Source organism: Amphiura filiformis, chromosome 4 (genome assembly GCF_039555335.1).
Source record: "Amphiura filiformis chromosome 4, Afil_fr2py, whole genome shotgun sequence".
Taxonomy (NCBI): domain Eukaryota; kingdom Metazoa; phylum Echinodermata; class Ophiuroidea; order Amphilepidida; family Amphiuridae; genus Amphiura; species Amphiura filiformis.
In genome coordinates, this window is record NC_092631.1 from 73,049,002 (window position 1) to 73,063,644 (window position 14,643).

The 14,643-nt window shown below is 34.5% G+C and overlaps 1 protein-coding gene across 2 annotated transcripts in view; it reads left to right on the forward strand.

Moving 5' to 3' along the window:
• LOC140151384 (uncharacterized) overlaps positions 1–14,643 on the forward strand; it is a 47,440-nt gene that overhangs the window by 18,202 nt on the left and 14,595 nt on the right. The gene's annotated exons all lie outside the window — the stretch shown is intronic.

The window sequence follows — 14,643 nt, forward strand, 5'->3', positions numbered from 1 at the left end:
ATGTCGTTACCCCGGGTCATGCCACCGTTCAACCCAGGATACACAAACCCACCATTTTGTAATTGTTGGTCTGTGGCTAGTCCAAGAGCACATTTGAACATAAATCGTTCTAGCTAAAATCAGCAAGATGTATCACTGTGATTTCTGAAAAATTACCGCCATATTGAATAGATTTACCAAAGAATAGTTTGTAAAGTACTTATATTTAATGATTGGCAATCGGGAATATTTTAACAAATCAATGTTTTTACCTACCGGTATTACAACTCGTGAATTATAAATTTATATGAGACTGCCTGGGTAACCTAACCTACTAAACCTTTAACGTTTCCCCTATGAACTCCTGCAATATGGCGTCTATTGTCCCTGGTTATTGGCTAAACATAGGATACACACGCTTGAATCTTCGCGTGATTTCAGTCGTCCATCTCATTATTCAAAATCCCTGACATTCCTATACATCAATGGCAGAATATATTATTATGTTTTGATGAATCCAAGTGTGTGAAAATATTGGATCCAAAACATAATAATGATAAAATTGGATGCTTTACGCCCAATATTTATTGGTCTCGCTATGAGTTTAAAATATTTTAAAACTCATAGCTCGACCAATAAATATGAGCTCAATCGATCCAATTTTATATCAAAATCGATTTTAAGCGCCTTTTATCTGCCTAATTTGATAGTCACAACATCAGTTTCGTGCGGATGGGACCAGTGATGGGCGAATGAATTCAGGCCATAAATTTGCTCGTTAGATATATAAATCTATCAAATATTCCATATAAATAAAAGTCACTACATTGATATGTATATTTTTGTCCGTTTTCGAGTACTAATATTATAAAAAGAGAGATGTTCATTGTTGTGTTCAAATAACCCTAATTACAATAATGTGATATGAGATTTTGTAATTATTTTTTACATAAAACCAGTGTTCTGACCATTATAACTTAGCTGATCTGCTTCAGACAGAGTGAATTGCACGTGCTCATACTTTCCTCCTACTCATAAATTGATGAGTAAATGTGAGGATTTTGTCATGTGAAGCACGCAACGGGAATAGCAATATGGATCATTTTATGCGTCACTAATAATGAATTACACGCGACTAGAATTGCGACTTTTTCAAAAAGATATCTTTTGCGACGTTTCCTTTGTACATTAAAAATGCTAGGAAAAATATCAAGAACTTCTGTTTCACACAATTGCGGGTATTAACTATTATGGATGTACATGTGATACTGCCACAAACGTCAATGAAATTCAGGTACAAAATTCACTAGGAAAAAAGTAAGTTTTAAATACATTTATTGGGTACATTAACTTGCACACGAGCAAATCTTACAAATTTTTGACAGTCAATAGAGATAGCTGCTTACGTAATGTCTCGCGTCAGTCTCAGCCAACGTATCTAAATGGTATCCGTTGTTTATATTCTAAATGCCACTAAAGTAAAAAAAACAGTCATCTTTTTGTTAGATGGAATCACCAACACTGCGACAAAAATCTTTGATCTTCAGTTGTTGAATGGCCTAAGGTCGTCCAAGGTCATCTGGCTCGGAAAGCTAATCCCAACTATGTAAAAGTTTCACTCTAACACCACCCACTTGGGTTGAGGGATGATTGTTCTATAGAGAAATGGCTGACTTTGGACGACCCTACGTCATCCACCCAGGTGAAGACCAAATGTTTTTGTCGCAGTGTATGTTGGTGATTCAATCTAACAAACAAGATGAGTTTGATCACAATTTTTAGTAAGTTGTGACTTTGTATACGAGCGATTGACAGTGTTGTTACAAATGAGGCTACATTAACAATATTTCATTAAAAAAAATAACATAAGTGATCTACAAGTGTTTGCTTGCACAGCAGCTGAAGGGAGTATCCCATCATGCATTGCACTCTATCTGCTTGCTCCATAGCAAATACATACAAAACATAAGTAAGAGCGGCTTAAATATTGAGAGCTATGGATAGTTTCACAATATTTTAGAGATCATATATTTTCCAAACAAAAGTCTTAATTCCCCTGATCTAAGCGAGTAATTGAAAGTTGAAGCGAGGGATTTTGTGTACACTTTGTATGGGCATGTGCAGTTCTACTATGGTAGCGCAGAGCATGATGGGATACACCTATCAGCTGCTGTGGTTTGCTTGTACAGTTTATCCATTGGAAAGCCTAAAATACCATGCATCAATAATCAGATTTTTACATTTTACTCTACAAGTGTTAGGACAAACCCCGATTTGATAAGAAAATTAGGGACTGTGCAATAATTATGAGCCCTGGAGGAGGGTAAAATTTGGGGAGGGGGCAAGACATTTTTGGCAAGCCGAGAGGGGGGGCAAGCGATTTTGGCACACATTCTTAGGGCGCCTTTTAAATAAAACGCTCTAAAACGCTCGGAATCGCTTAAATATGCAAATTTTCCTGCTCGCTGTGCTCGAAACATGTATATAGACCATTTAAAATTTGCAAATTGGGATCCCAAAATGTTGGCATGTGCAAGAGGGGAGGCAAAGATTTTTTGGCGGGCCGAGAGGGGGGTGCAAGCGATTTTTGGCGGGCCGAGAAGGGGGGCATGTGATTTTTAGCGAGCCGTTTGGAAATTGTACCCGGGTATTGCACAACCCCTTAAGGATTCAATGTAGACGGGCTATGTCTTCACTGCACTTCTGTTTTCTTACTTTGTGTAAATCTACCTAATGAGAATATTATAGACATTTACTTCACCTTTAGGATATGCCTACACCTTTTGAGACTTTCACGAGATTCACTGGCGGCGCATTTAAATAGTACGCGAGAAGTGAAGCTTGTAAATTTCCCGGGTAAGCTTGTCATGTAAGAACTAAAGGCTTCAATTACTTTTTATAATTCATTCAAAGATTCTTGTCTTTTGATTTTCCAATTATTGTTGATTATTTTTGCTATTTCCAGCTTCCGCTGCAAAAAAAAACTCATGACAAATTCTTGTCATTTGATTAACCAATTACTATTGATTATTTTGCTATTTTTAACTTCAGTTGCAAAAAGCTGAAATTGGTTACTTCCATATAACTCATACAAAGATTCTTGTCACTTGATTGGCCAATTACTATTGAAATAGCTTCAGGTGCAAGAAGGCCATTACACTCGGCGCGAGTGCAATGGTTAAATTTCCATTGCATTTACTCACAGCTACCATGGCAACGCTGACAAACGCAAGCACGTAGCGCGCTCGTTGACCACCTCGACTCATCAATTATAGGTGGTTTTTGTTGTTTCTAAAAATAAATATATAATTGGCCGCTGAGACACAATGAAAAAGACTGTGAACTCAGGTAAAACAGTAGTAAGGCTCTGGACCGGTAATCCAGCGACCGGGGTTCAATCCCCGCTGGGTCCTGATTTTTTCTCTCTCAATATTTTCATATGTCAGTTTGGTAGAGCCTCAATCACGTCATTTAAATTATAATTTCTCGGGCTTGCATCGTTTATTTCCAATCCTCACATATATTAATTTGTGCCTCGCATTGTCTTACGCCCTGCTAGAATGAAGCATAATAGGCCGCCACCTTCTTCATTATTTAATATATAATTGGCCGCTGAGACACAATGAGAGAGTTAGCATGGGAACTTAAGTTGAGATTGCCCGAGTACCGACTGTGAACTCAGGTAATACAGTAGTAAGACTCTGGACCGGTAATCCAGCAACCGGGGTTCAATCCCCGGTGAGTCCTGATTTTTTCTCTCTCAATATTTTCATATGTCTGTTTGCTCGAGCCCCAAAACACGTCATTATTAAAATGTTTTGTTTTCCTGGTGATTAATCAAATTAAGTGGAAGAAAAGAAATTGATATATTGATTATATAAAACAAATTGAACGTTTGTATTCGTTTGGAAAGAATATTGCTTTCATTCATTCAGTGAAATATAAATGACGTTATCCAACCTTCACAACATGGTTGAAACATCAAGTTAGTAGACCGTACTGTTGATATGTCATTACTTTACGATATAGCAAGCAATAAAAAATATTATAGAATTTTCAACAATCTTGCTTATGAAAATTGCAAACGAACGCAAGAGCACTAATCTAATCATGATAATGCATAAAAACAAATACAAATAACATCATAAATCACGGATAGAAATGAATACAATATTATGGAGGAATAGCATTTTGCAGTGTTCATAAATTGTCATGGGTATTTGCAAGCACGTGCATCAATTCAGACAATACCAATGACCTTCAAATACACTCTATCTATATAGGATTCGAAAATAATCAGAAATGAACCAGGAAATTACCTAATCTCTCAATTTAGAGAGCAAGATTGTATTGTGTATCTGAAGAAAAAACAAATAAGGAATTGTTGATGAAGTGGTCTTTTTTGAGACAATTGACCTTACTATTTGTTTGATGTTAAGCAGTCTACTTCATTAACTTTGTAGTGATTGTGGCTCCATGATTAGTTCCCCGACTTGACCAACCTTCTTGTGTAATTGACAATATAATACTGTTTGAACGGTTTAGAATGGTCATCTGATGATCGTCAACTGTATTTAATTAGGTGCAATTTTTACACGGGATTTTTTTTTATACAATTTTGGATACATAGATATATTTTAAGTTCTTATTAAGTAACAAATAGCATAGCATTTGTAATCAAACCGACAAGTTTTTGTTTTTGAGAGCAATTTTACCACATTAAGGTTATTTTTGAGAAATCCAGAATGACGACAACATTTTTTGTAACCAATATGAAATCCCTGAATATCAAAATTAATCTCGTATTATTTCCCTAAAACGTGACATTTTCAAATCAACCTTGCCCTGCACTGATATTATAATAAATTATTTGAGGGTTTATGTTACCGCATTTTGAATTTATGTTTTAGCCCGCCTAATTTTGTTATCCGTATACAATGCAATCTGCTGATTTACCTACCACGTTTGTTTCTGCAGCATGCCTTATGAATTGGGTTTTATCCTAAAGGTGGAAGACTTTTCCATTTGATGCACAAACCTGAAATGAAACATCTAAAACTTTGAGGCTCCTTGCATTTGGGAAATAAGCAGGAAGTGCTTCTTGCTTTCCGATTGAGTACCAAATTTGTATGCAATCCATCACAACAAATTTGACATAAATTTGACTAGTCAATGACTTCTTAAACTTCGATTATACAAATGTGCCTTCACAACAACGTGTACAACATGATATCTAGCTGAGTAGCTGTCGAACGTGTTGCAGGCCTATTCTTACTGTTTAATATCGTCACTCTAAAAAATATGAAAAATAACGCTTACCCTTGCTCTAATTTAAGGTGGTACTACACCCCTAATAACTTTTGTGACAAATTTTGCATTATCACAAAAATAACTACACACTGGTAACAAAAGTTATGTATATTATAGGGGCAAGGAATTCAATTACTTCACTGAAATTTCAGTTATTCAAGACAAATGGTTCATTATATATGTTAAGAAATGAGGTACATACTAGTGGTACCTTTTTCTTATCATAAATAATGTACAGCTTGTCTTGAGTCACTGAAATTCCAGTGTAGTAACTGGATTCCTTGCCCCTATAATATACATAACTTTTGTTACCAGTTTGTTATTATTTTTTGAGAAAAATGCACATATAATCTAAATTTATCAAGGGGTGTATTACCACCTTAAGCCGGTTTTGTGCTATAAATCTCGATAGCATAATCACTCCCTCCAAAACGGGAAAGTATTCTTTCATTAAATTGTGAACACGACACTATAAACTGTCTTCGTGAAATCATAATGAACAATTCCTTTCATCGTTGTAAACGGGTCAAATCTTTTGGTTTTAGCAATCCGACATCGGCTTCAGATCATATAAGATAAGATTTCATTAACAGTGCTAGAAGCAGATACAAATTTCTATAATAAGATTTCGCTTCATCTTTACACTTGCTAATTAAAATATTATTGTTTTCTTCACACGAGCTTACACACCCCCACACTTGATACCTTATTTATATTATTGTCTATATCTACAGATCACAGCAGCAGTGATATCCTTGCTGATTGCCTGAAACTAAAACACATTTATGACTTGGAATATGAGTTAACCCTCGTCCTACTAAGTCAGTTTTGTGACACGATCTAAGAAGGGAAAATTGTTGCAATCTCACCGCCCCTATATATTTGTCTATATTAAACGTAATATACTGTCCTATCCTATTTGGTACCAATATATAACTATGGGTCTCATCTATCCAGTCATACCACAATAAGTACGAACACTCTAAATTACAAGGATTTAAAAACAAATCCTTAAGACTGTAGTTAGGGACCAATCAATTTTAGATTTAAAATAAATCTTATAGATTTGAATTTTAAATCTAAAAGATTTAATTTTAAATCTTAAAGATTTAATTTTAAATCTAACACTTGATTGGTCCCTAATCACAGTCCCTTGGGATTTATTTTAAATCCTTGAAATTTAGAGTGAACATTCCCCACATAATATCGCTAAAATGTCATAATGATAACGCACCATCGCAAAATTTGGCAAATTTTGGCTATGTACGAAAGTATAGGCAAAATCCCATGAACGTCCCACGGATTTTCTGTCAAACGTAAACCTAACTAGGCATAACAAATTTAAAATCCTTATCCCTTGAATAAGAGCAAATGTTCAACTTTGATGGGCGGCTCTACTTCCGGGTATAGTGGCAGGTTATAAGTGCTATCACTGTATCACTTCAATCAGCACATAGGATGGATCTACGATTATTTTGAGTCATTTGGGTGTATAACCACGCGTGTTTTAGTACGCCAGATGAGACACTTAACGAGGGTTAGTGCACACAGGGTTAGTGTACAAAGCTACAAGATGTACAAGGTCTTCATAGACAAAAACGCTGATTTATTTATCATTTGTAGGGTTCGGTAAAATCATACACAGCTGCTTGAAAAAACTTCCTATTATATTGAGATGAGATAATTGTTTCTTGTGTGTGTATACAAGAAATACAATCACTATTTTTCTCTCAATTAACTTGAGGAATAATTATTGCTTTTGGCAAGAAAATGCGTATTATGAAAAACACTGCTATGTTGAGCCATAAAATCATTATACCACATAAGAACACGGGAGCGGAGATAGATAAATGCGCATAGTTATGATTATTGTCTTTTCATAGAAAAACAAACACACGTGTATTTGTATCCACCCATGCAATTGTCTTGGTAACGCAAATCATTTTAATAAAGACAATGCTGCTAAGAACTTTTTACATAATGTGGATTTCATTTGTGGAGGTTTCTATCCACTGAAGAAAAAAGACCTAGATAAAGGTTACCCCACGGCTTACAATCTTGGATGCCTTTGCATCTTCCGGGGAATAAGATTATTGGGTAAATTTATTTATGATATTATGAAAACATAACCACCTGTTTTTCACACTTTTCAAATAAATGCACCAGATACATCACGAAGGATTTAAAAGCACAAGCAATTAAATGAGCACCACTAAATCACAACAACTTTGATGATATCTTTATACATGTGTCTCAGAGTAGGTTATCGTACAAAGAAATCAAAAGAGCTAAATCAATTGAAAAATACGTGACTATTCTGAGAGGGTCATTAAGTTTCAATAATCGCACCAGAGTGGTTCAACATAGTTCACATTCACTTTATTTATAATAAAATTCTTATAATCTTTATCGAATTAAAAAGGTCTATGTTTTAAGAACCGCTGACGCATCATCATTAAACATGCTTTATTGTTTGCGCATCTACAAAAATTAACACTTCTTTTGCACAAGGCTCAAATAGTTTTACTCGCATCGAGCGCTCAATGCAATTTAACTGACGAAGTATTTCAAAAGGCATTCACACGTGAAAATCAATGTTAGATAAGACAAAAATAATATTTTCTCTGCTTTTCTATCTTGTTCTTTACATCTTATTTCTAGGGCATAATAAATACCATAGAAAAACTGTTATATGAATAATAGATCGTTCAGGTTGACACAAGGGATGAAGGAGCGCATAGAAAGGTCAGAGGACCAACGATTGCTTTAAAATGATATACATTTTATTTCCTCATAATAGTGAGAATTTAATGCTTACATTAAAAGTAAGTAATAAAATCATATTACGGCTCGGTAAATCCGGAAGGTAAATCCAAAATATTCAGTACATTTTTTAACGTCAATCAATTTAAGATTCATTAACCTCCTATGACAACAAAAGTTCGAGGTATGTTATATGACTTCTACTTTTTACGTTTACGGTAAATTCATAATACGTCATGTACCATGATAGTTCTCCGTCTGTCGTTCTTGTGTGTTCTTGTAAATCGACGTCAGGATCGAAGAGAAATGTGATCATTACCGTATTATGTCTTATCCTTATATCCTAAATATCCTACAAATTGTTTGGCTATAGAAAATACAGAATACAAGTGCAAATGATCTTGACAAGGACGCTAGCTATTATTATATACCAAGGACAAGGAAATCGATCTTGATGTTCCCTGAAACAAAACACAACCAAACTGTAGATTTTGTTCGTTTCTAACAATTCCTATGGCAACTCATCACATCAGACTGTTTCCTTTTATGGGCAACAGGAGCCGTTCTACAAATCACTCTATTTTGGGAGTTATTGATCGTGAAGTTGACAAGACTACCAGGCCTGATGACTACCAGGTGGCTCAAAGAAGCTATTTGCATCCGCAAAAAAGGACATGACATTCTAATTAAGGATGAGGGGGCATACGCACTTAACATGTTTACAACTCATCACGCCCTCTACGACGGCTCCCGTTGTCCATAAAAGGAAACAGCCTGATGTGATGAGTTGCTGTCTGATGAAACCACTAGTGTAGTGGTGAAACGTCACTAAAATGTGAGTACAACATCATCATTTTACATAGGAATTGTTAGAAACGAATAAAATCCAAAGTTGAAATCAACATTCCTAATGAGCATGATGAACTTGTTCAAAGAAAAAAACAGTCAAATAATTGACGATTTGATATTATACATGCTCAATAAAACGATACATATATCTGTGATTATGCGTCCAATGCAATTCAGCAAATCACTGGCTTATTGATAAAATATGTGCTATATCAAGGAATAATTTGATAAAGTACTGCATATTAGACAATTCTAAATCTTATGTTATGTTTATAAAGTCAAATCCGAGTTCAAGGCATTCGCAAAGATTTTGTGAAATAAACAAAACAATAAGTAAAATAACCTGCGACTGTGAAAACAGTTTACCAAAGGGTGTTATAGTATAATGCCTAACTACAGCAATATTGACATATTGATATAGTGTTTTTTGTTTTGTTTTTGTTTTGTTGTTTGTTTTGTTTTTTATTTATGTGTGTGTGCATTTTTTTTTTTTACTGATTTAGAAGATTTCGGGCGCGCATCCTTGGGCATTTTTAAATAAATGGCATTCAAATCTCCCATATGTCGGGCCATACAATGGTCATGATATTTTAGTGTTCCAATTTCATTTCAAATTAGTTATATAAATCGTTTGTTTATGCCCAAGGATTTCAAAAAGGGAAAATTCTTCTCAATGCGACCTACGGTTTCGACGTTAAGTGCATTATAGGTCAGAGGCCAATTTTCAGGCTGTGCAGGGGTGTAAAATTTAAGTTGTTCAGAATTTCTTGAAAATTGATGGAAATTGTTTACTAACCTAAATGCGTTAAGAAAAAGAATAGTTTACACTTCCTGTGAAAAATGTCGTAGCTCAACAGGATTAAATGGCCTTTTGACCTTTGTTATCTACTTCCTCGGTAATTGTACATTCGAATCATTTCAGCTAGATGAACAATATTCTAATATTTGCAAGAAATACTTGACCCCTGTACAACCTAAGAATTGATCTCTGACCTTTCAAAAGCGTTAGAAAATTAGCCTTTTCGGGATCCTTGGGCCTATTTGTTATATTTAAAGGAAAGTTTGGGTGATTTATTTTAAAAGGCTCAAGAATGCCATAGTGGAACTTGACAGATTCTGAATCAGCTATAGAAAACACACTGTGCTAACGCTACGTTTAGAGTTATATGGGCATGATTATTAGTGGATCTTGTAAGATTCTACCATTGCGTTAATTTTGAGGACAATTATATGGTATCACATGAACATATGGACTAATGAACTTTATATTAATGGAGTCGTGTTACTTCTTAAATCCCCAATAAACCGGAGATATCAAAAACTGTAATGATTCATAATTCATCTATAATATGCAATCAATTGTGGAGACATGTTCACTTCCATAAATCCCAAGTTCCTGATGTCAGAATGATGTATTGTTGATGTCATTTTCATTTGATGGATGTGTGCATCCTTATTGAGCTGTATTCAATCTCGTTTGCTGATAGTTGGTTACTTACTATTCAGGTGATCCTATGAATAGTTAAAAGCACTATATCCCGTTTGAACGATTTCAGCATACTTTTTTACGGATTTTTTTACAACTTTTTTTTTGGCTGCAAAGTTGCCGGAACTGTTCCGTAAAATCTTCTGTAGTGCACCTGTCAGGCTGTCATGTGCGCCAAGCGGGATGGCGTAGGATCAGAAAATGTCCATTATCTACATATTAATTTTAACAATACAGGCGAAAATAGTAACTTCTTGCACAAGATTTGCACTTTAAAGAGAATTGGCCATTGTTCATTAAAATGAGGCTAGTATATGGACAATATAAGTGTGCTTTTTCATTCAATGACATCAAATTTGAAAAATATTGTAAGGAACACTTGAAGTTTTGACTTTTAAATCCTAAATGTTGGTCAAAAAATGTGCTTGGATAGGTAGTTATCAACAGATTTACCACATTCGCCTTGCTATAACATTGGATTGCGTTATCTGTTGACCTAATGGGGAACAGTGTTTTTAGGGAAAAGTGTTAGCTTTCGTTTTGATATAAAAAAAAAAGTCTGATTGGATGAAGGGAACACTTGAAGTTTTGACAAAAACCAGTCACAGAATCCTATTTTCCACTAGATCTCACACAGCTCTTATGATGCATGATGCTATGCACTCAACCGTGTAGTATAACACAGATTGCGCGTAGACTAGACTCGCTGTGCTGGATCTGTGTACTCGGGTGTATCGAGGTAGAAATTGTGCGTAGATGCATTTATAAGAGAATCCTTTTTTGTATTCACACCTTTTCATATGATGTGCATGCGTCACGCCGTTCAGCGGCATGAATGTATGAAACCAGCATAAAACTGCGTAGCCTCTGGAATAATATGAAATTGTCATTTTATAACAACAGTCAAGCTTTTCTGCTAAATATTGTAGAAATATTGCCAAATGACACTCCCCCTGATAGTAAGACTAGGTTCCTGTGACCAGGCATTGCCCTTAATGACATTGCACATCCCAGTTCCAGGAGTGCAAGCTCTGCTCAGCTGACTCTAGTTCAAGGATCTGCTGGGTAATATAGGGGCATTGACTTGGCACGATGGCTTACGCCACTCATACTAGCTGTTCCTAGCCTGAAAGTAAGACGTAGTGCCTAATCTCTGATGATGGTTCATCTACCTCTGAGGGAAGCGGGACGGTTGGGATCCCTCAAAACCGGGGTAACTCACCAGAGTCTGGTCCTAAGTCCAGAGACCTCAGAGAATTGTTTGATGCCTACCCAAGACAAGGAGATATGCAGCTCATACTTCCCGAGACACCTTCAAAGAGTCATTATAATGGAGTGCCCATCTGTATTAGGGTGAAATAAGGCTCCGAAGGTGACTGCGCTAGTGCTCTACCAATGAATTCTCTACAAAACCGCTGTTTCATTAAAACAATACGCAATATATTGTAGAGTGCAATTTTCTCTTGGAATTCTGCGATCAAGGTTAACATGGTTATTACATGTTCGGATGTGTCCGTATAGAAATATATATTTTCCAATAAACACCCCTGAATCACAAAATAGTATCGCATATTGTTCTATATATTTTTGCTTCAGGTTGTTATCGACGAATCGTCAGTTTTTATTACTTTACATAGTCGATACTTCCATATTTTATTACCGTAACATTTTGCGTTCATTACGATTCATGTTATGTACATTTCTGAAAAATAGGACAAATACTTTATTGCAGTGTCGTTTTTGTTATATCACAATATTGCTGGACGCCTTAGGAAAATAAACGTCAAAAATAATGCGTTAGATTTAATAAAGCAAAACAAAATGCAAATCGATCTTTGGAATATCTATCTTTTGACTTAAGATTTGTTATTTCCTATTTGTTTGTTGGTTTTGATTGCAAGGAAATAGATTCAGAATTCATCCGATTGACAAGAAGTACTTATGAAGCTTTATGAATATATTTTATTGAGGTATTAAAGATTTCAGAATTCACCTGGCTGACAAGAAATACTTACGAATTGGCTTGGTTGGCAAATCATGAATAACATTCCAATCCCATTTTGCAAAGATTGCAGCAAGTTATCAGTAATCGGCAAGATTGTATTTCATTAAGTTTGTATCGAATTGCGTCAAATAAAATCTTATAAAGTCACTATGTGTTATTCTAATATTTGTTTTCGACATTTAGGACTTTTGATTTGATAAGTGCTATTTGCATTTAATGTCGCTTTCCTTTTCTTGTGCGGTTGACCTGATTTCATTATTAACTAAACAACTGTTTGAAATTTTGGGCAAATTTGTGTTTTTGTTAACTTACTCCTACATAATTGCTTCCCTTTTTATGCATAAAACTCATCGTACCACGTCAATAGCAAATTTAGTCAATTTAGTACACATCATAGAAAAATGATTGTTTTGAAAAGATGAAAAGTAGTTAAAAAGTAGTAAAAAGCTAAACAGTACATAAAAGGTATTTGATTTGGTACCGTTTTAATATTAGCAATACAAAGAGGCGGGAAACACCCAGCTTTTGTTACCGTTATTACAATTTTGGTATGTTCTTAGTCGATGTCAAACTTAGTCGATGAGCGAAAGAAATCATGGTAAATGATGATTTTGTTAGAACTAAGAATTTGAGAACTGATGGTAGCATCAAAAGATGAAAAGAAGTCGATAACAAAAAGCTAAATAGTAACATGGTAAAAATATTTGTAAAAAGTATTTGATGACGTTTCATATAATTTTTATTATAGAAAAACAAAAAAGTGGAAAAGCATCAAGTTTTACTACCTTTAATGCAATTCATATAATTTTGACTTAGTCGATTAGTGATTGATATTCAGTCAATGAAATGACTTATTCCTTCTCTTCTTTGATATCAATTCCAATACATTATCCACCAATTGTAAAAAAGCCCACCAAAAATGGTCAAACGACTGGTTAGTCAAAGAAATCTCTCTCTTTGAACATTTTAATGGTATAAAAGCCTGATTATTAAGAGTACTTTGGAAGAATAGAAAATACATATCAACGTACAGAAATACCAACCTACGGAATTCTTTTGGTAATATTCTTTTTGTCATATACGTTAACAATGAACAAAAGAGAGTTATTGTTGTAAATTTATTTTTGTCATATTCTTCTTCTATTGTTCCCGGAATCAAGTTAGGATATATAAGAAAACCCAATCGAATAAGGCATTAATCATCATAATATGCAATCAAATACAATATAAATTTTGAAAATTCTCAACCACAAAATATAATACATCATTATTATGAGAATTTATGCAGACTAAAAATAGAATAATTTGATACGATTTTTTTTCTTTTTTCTTTTAAAATTTCTGGCGATGAGCCGTCATACATACACCCCTACACACATACATACATACATACATTACAGGTATTTATATAGCGCATATACATCAAGAACGATGTGCTTGGAAACACAAGAAACAACAGGAACAATGGAATAAAATAAACAACACGTAATGCATAATAACAATTAATGCATAAATAACTGAGAGATGCGATCATTATTAACCGCAAACGAAAAAAAAAAGAATTTAAAAAAAAGAGAAGATTACGCCTTTTTCCTTTTTAACATCAATCAGGAACATTTGTGAATGAAAGAAAAGACAACATAGAGACCTTTCACTTACTGTGGTATAAATATCATGACTTTAATCAAAACATCCATGTGCCAGATTTTATTTACTGCTATTAAAAATAATACTTAAATCGAAGATTTGAAAATAGTCAGTAAAAAGTACTTGAATCGAAGATTTGAAGAAAACCAGTAATAAGTATTTGAATTGAAAATTTGAAGTAAGACATTGACTGCACATTACTACAAACTGTTCACGTCACCGCTATTTTTCCATTCCTTTAGGCCAAAAGTTGTTTCTCAGAAAAGTTCGTTGACAAAAACTAAGCGTTTTGCGTTTTTCAGCTTTGTAACCAAATTGCTCATTTCTTTCCGACAACTATACGATCACGTAGAGTTACATTGGTAATCAAATTTCACAATACATTTGTTAGAGCAAAAGGATGCAAAACAAAATTGGTTCCACTAATGTAGGAAAGCTAGATGCTAACTCAAAAATCACCCAATAGCACCATGTACTATATGGAGTATAAATACAGTTTACAGTCCATTACCAAAACATAACAGATAGTCATGGTGTACAATATGTCTCCCGTTTTCATGGTTTTGAATTCTCTCACTGAATAAACAACAATGTCACAAGGAAT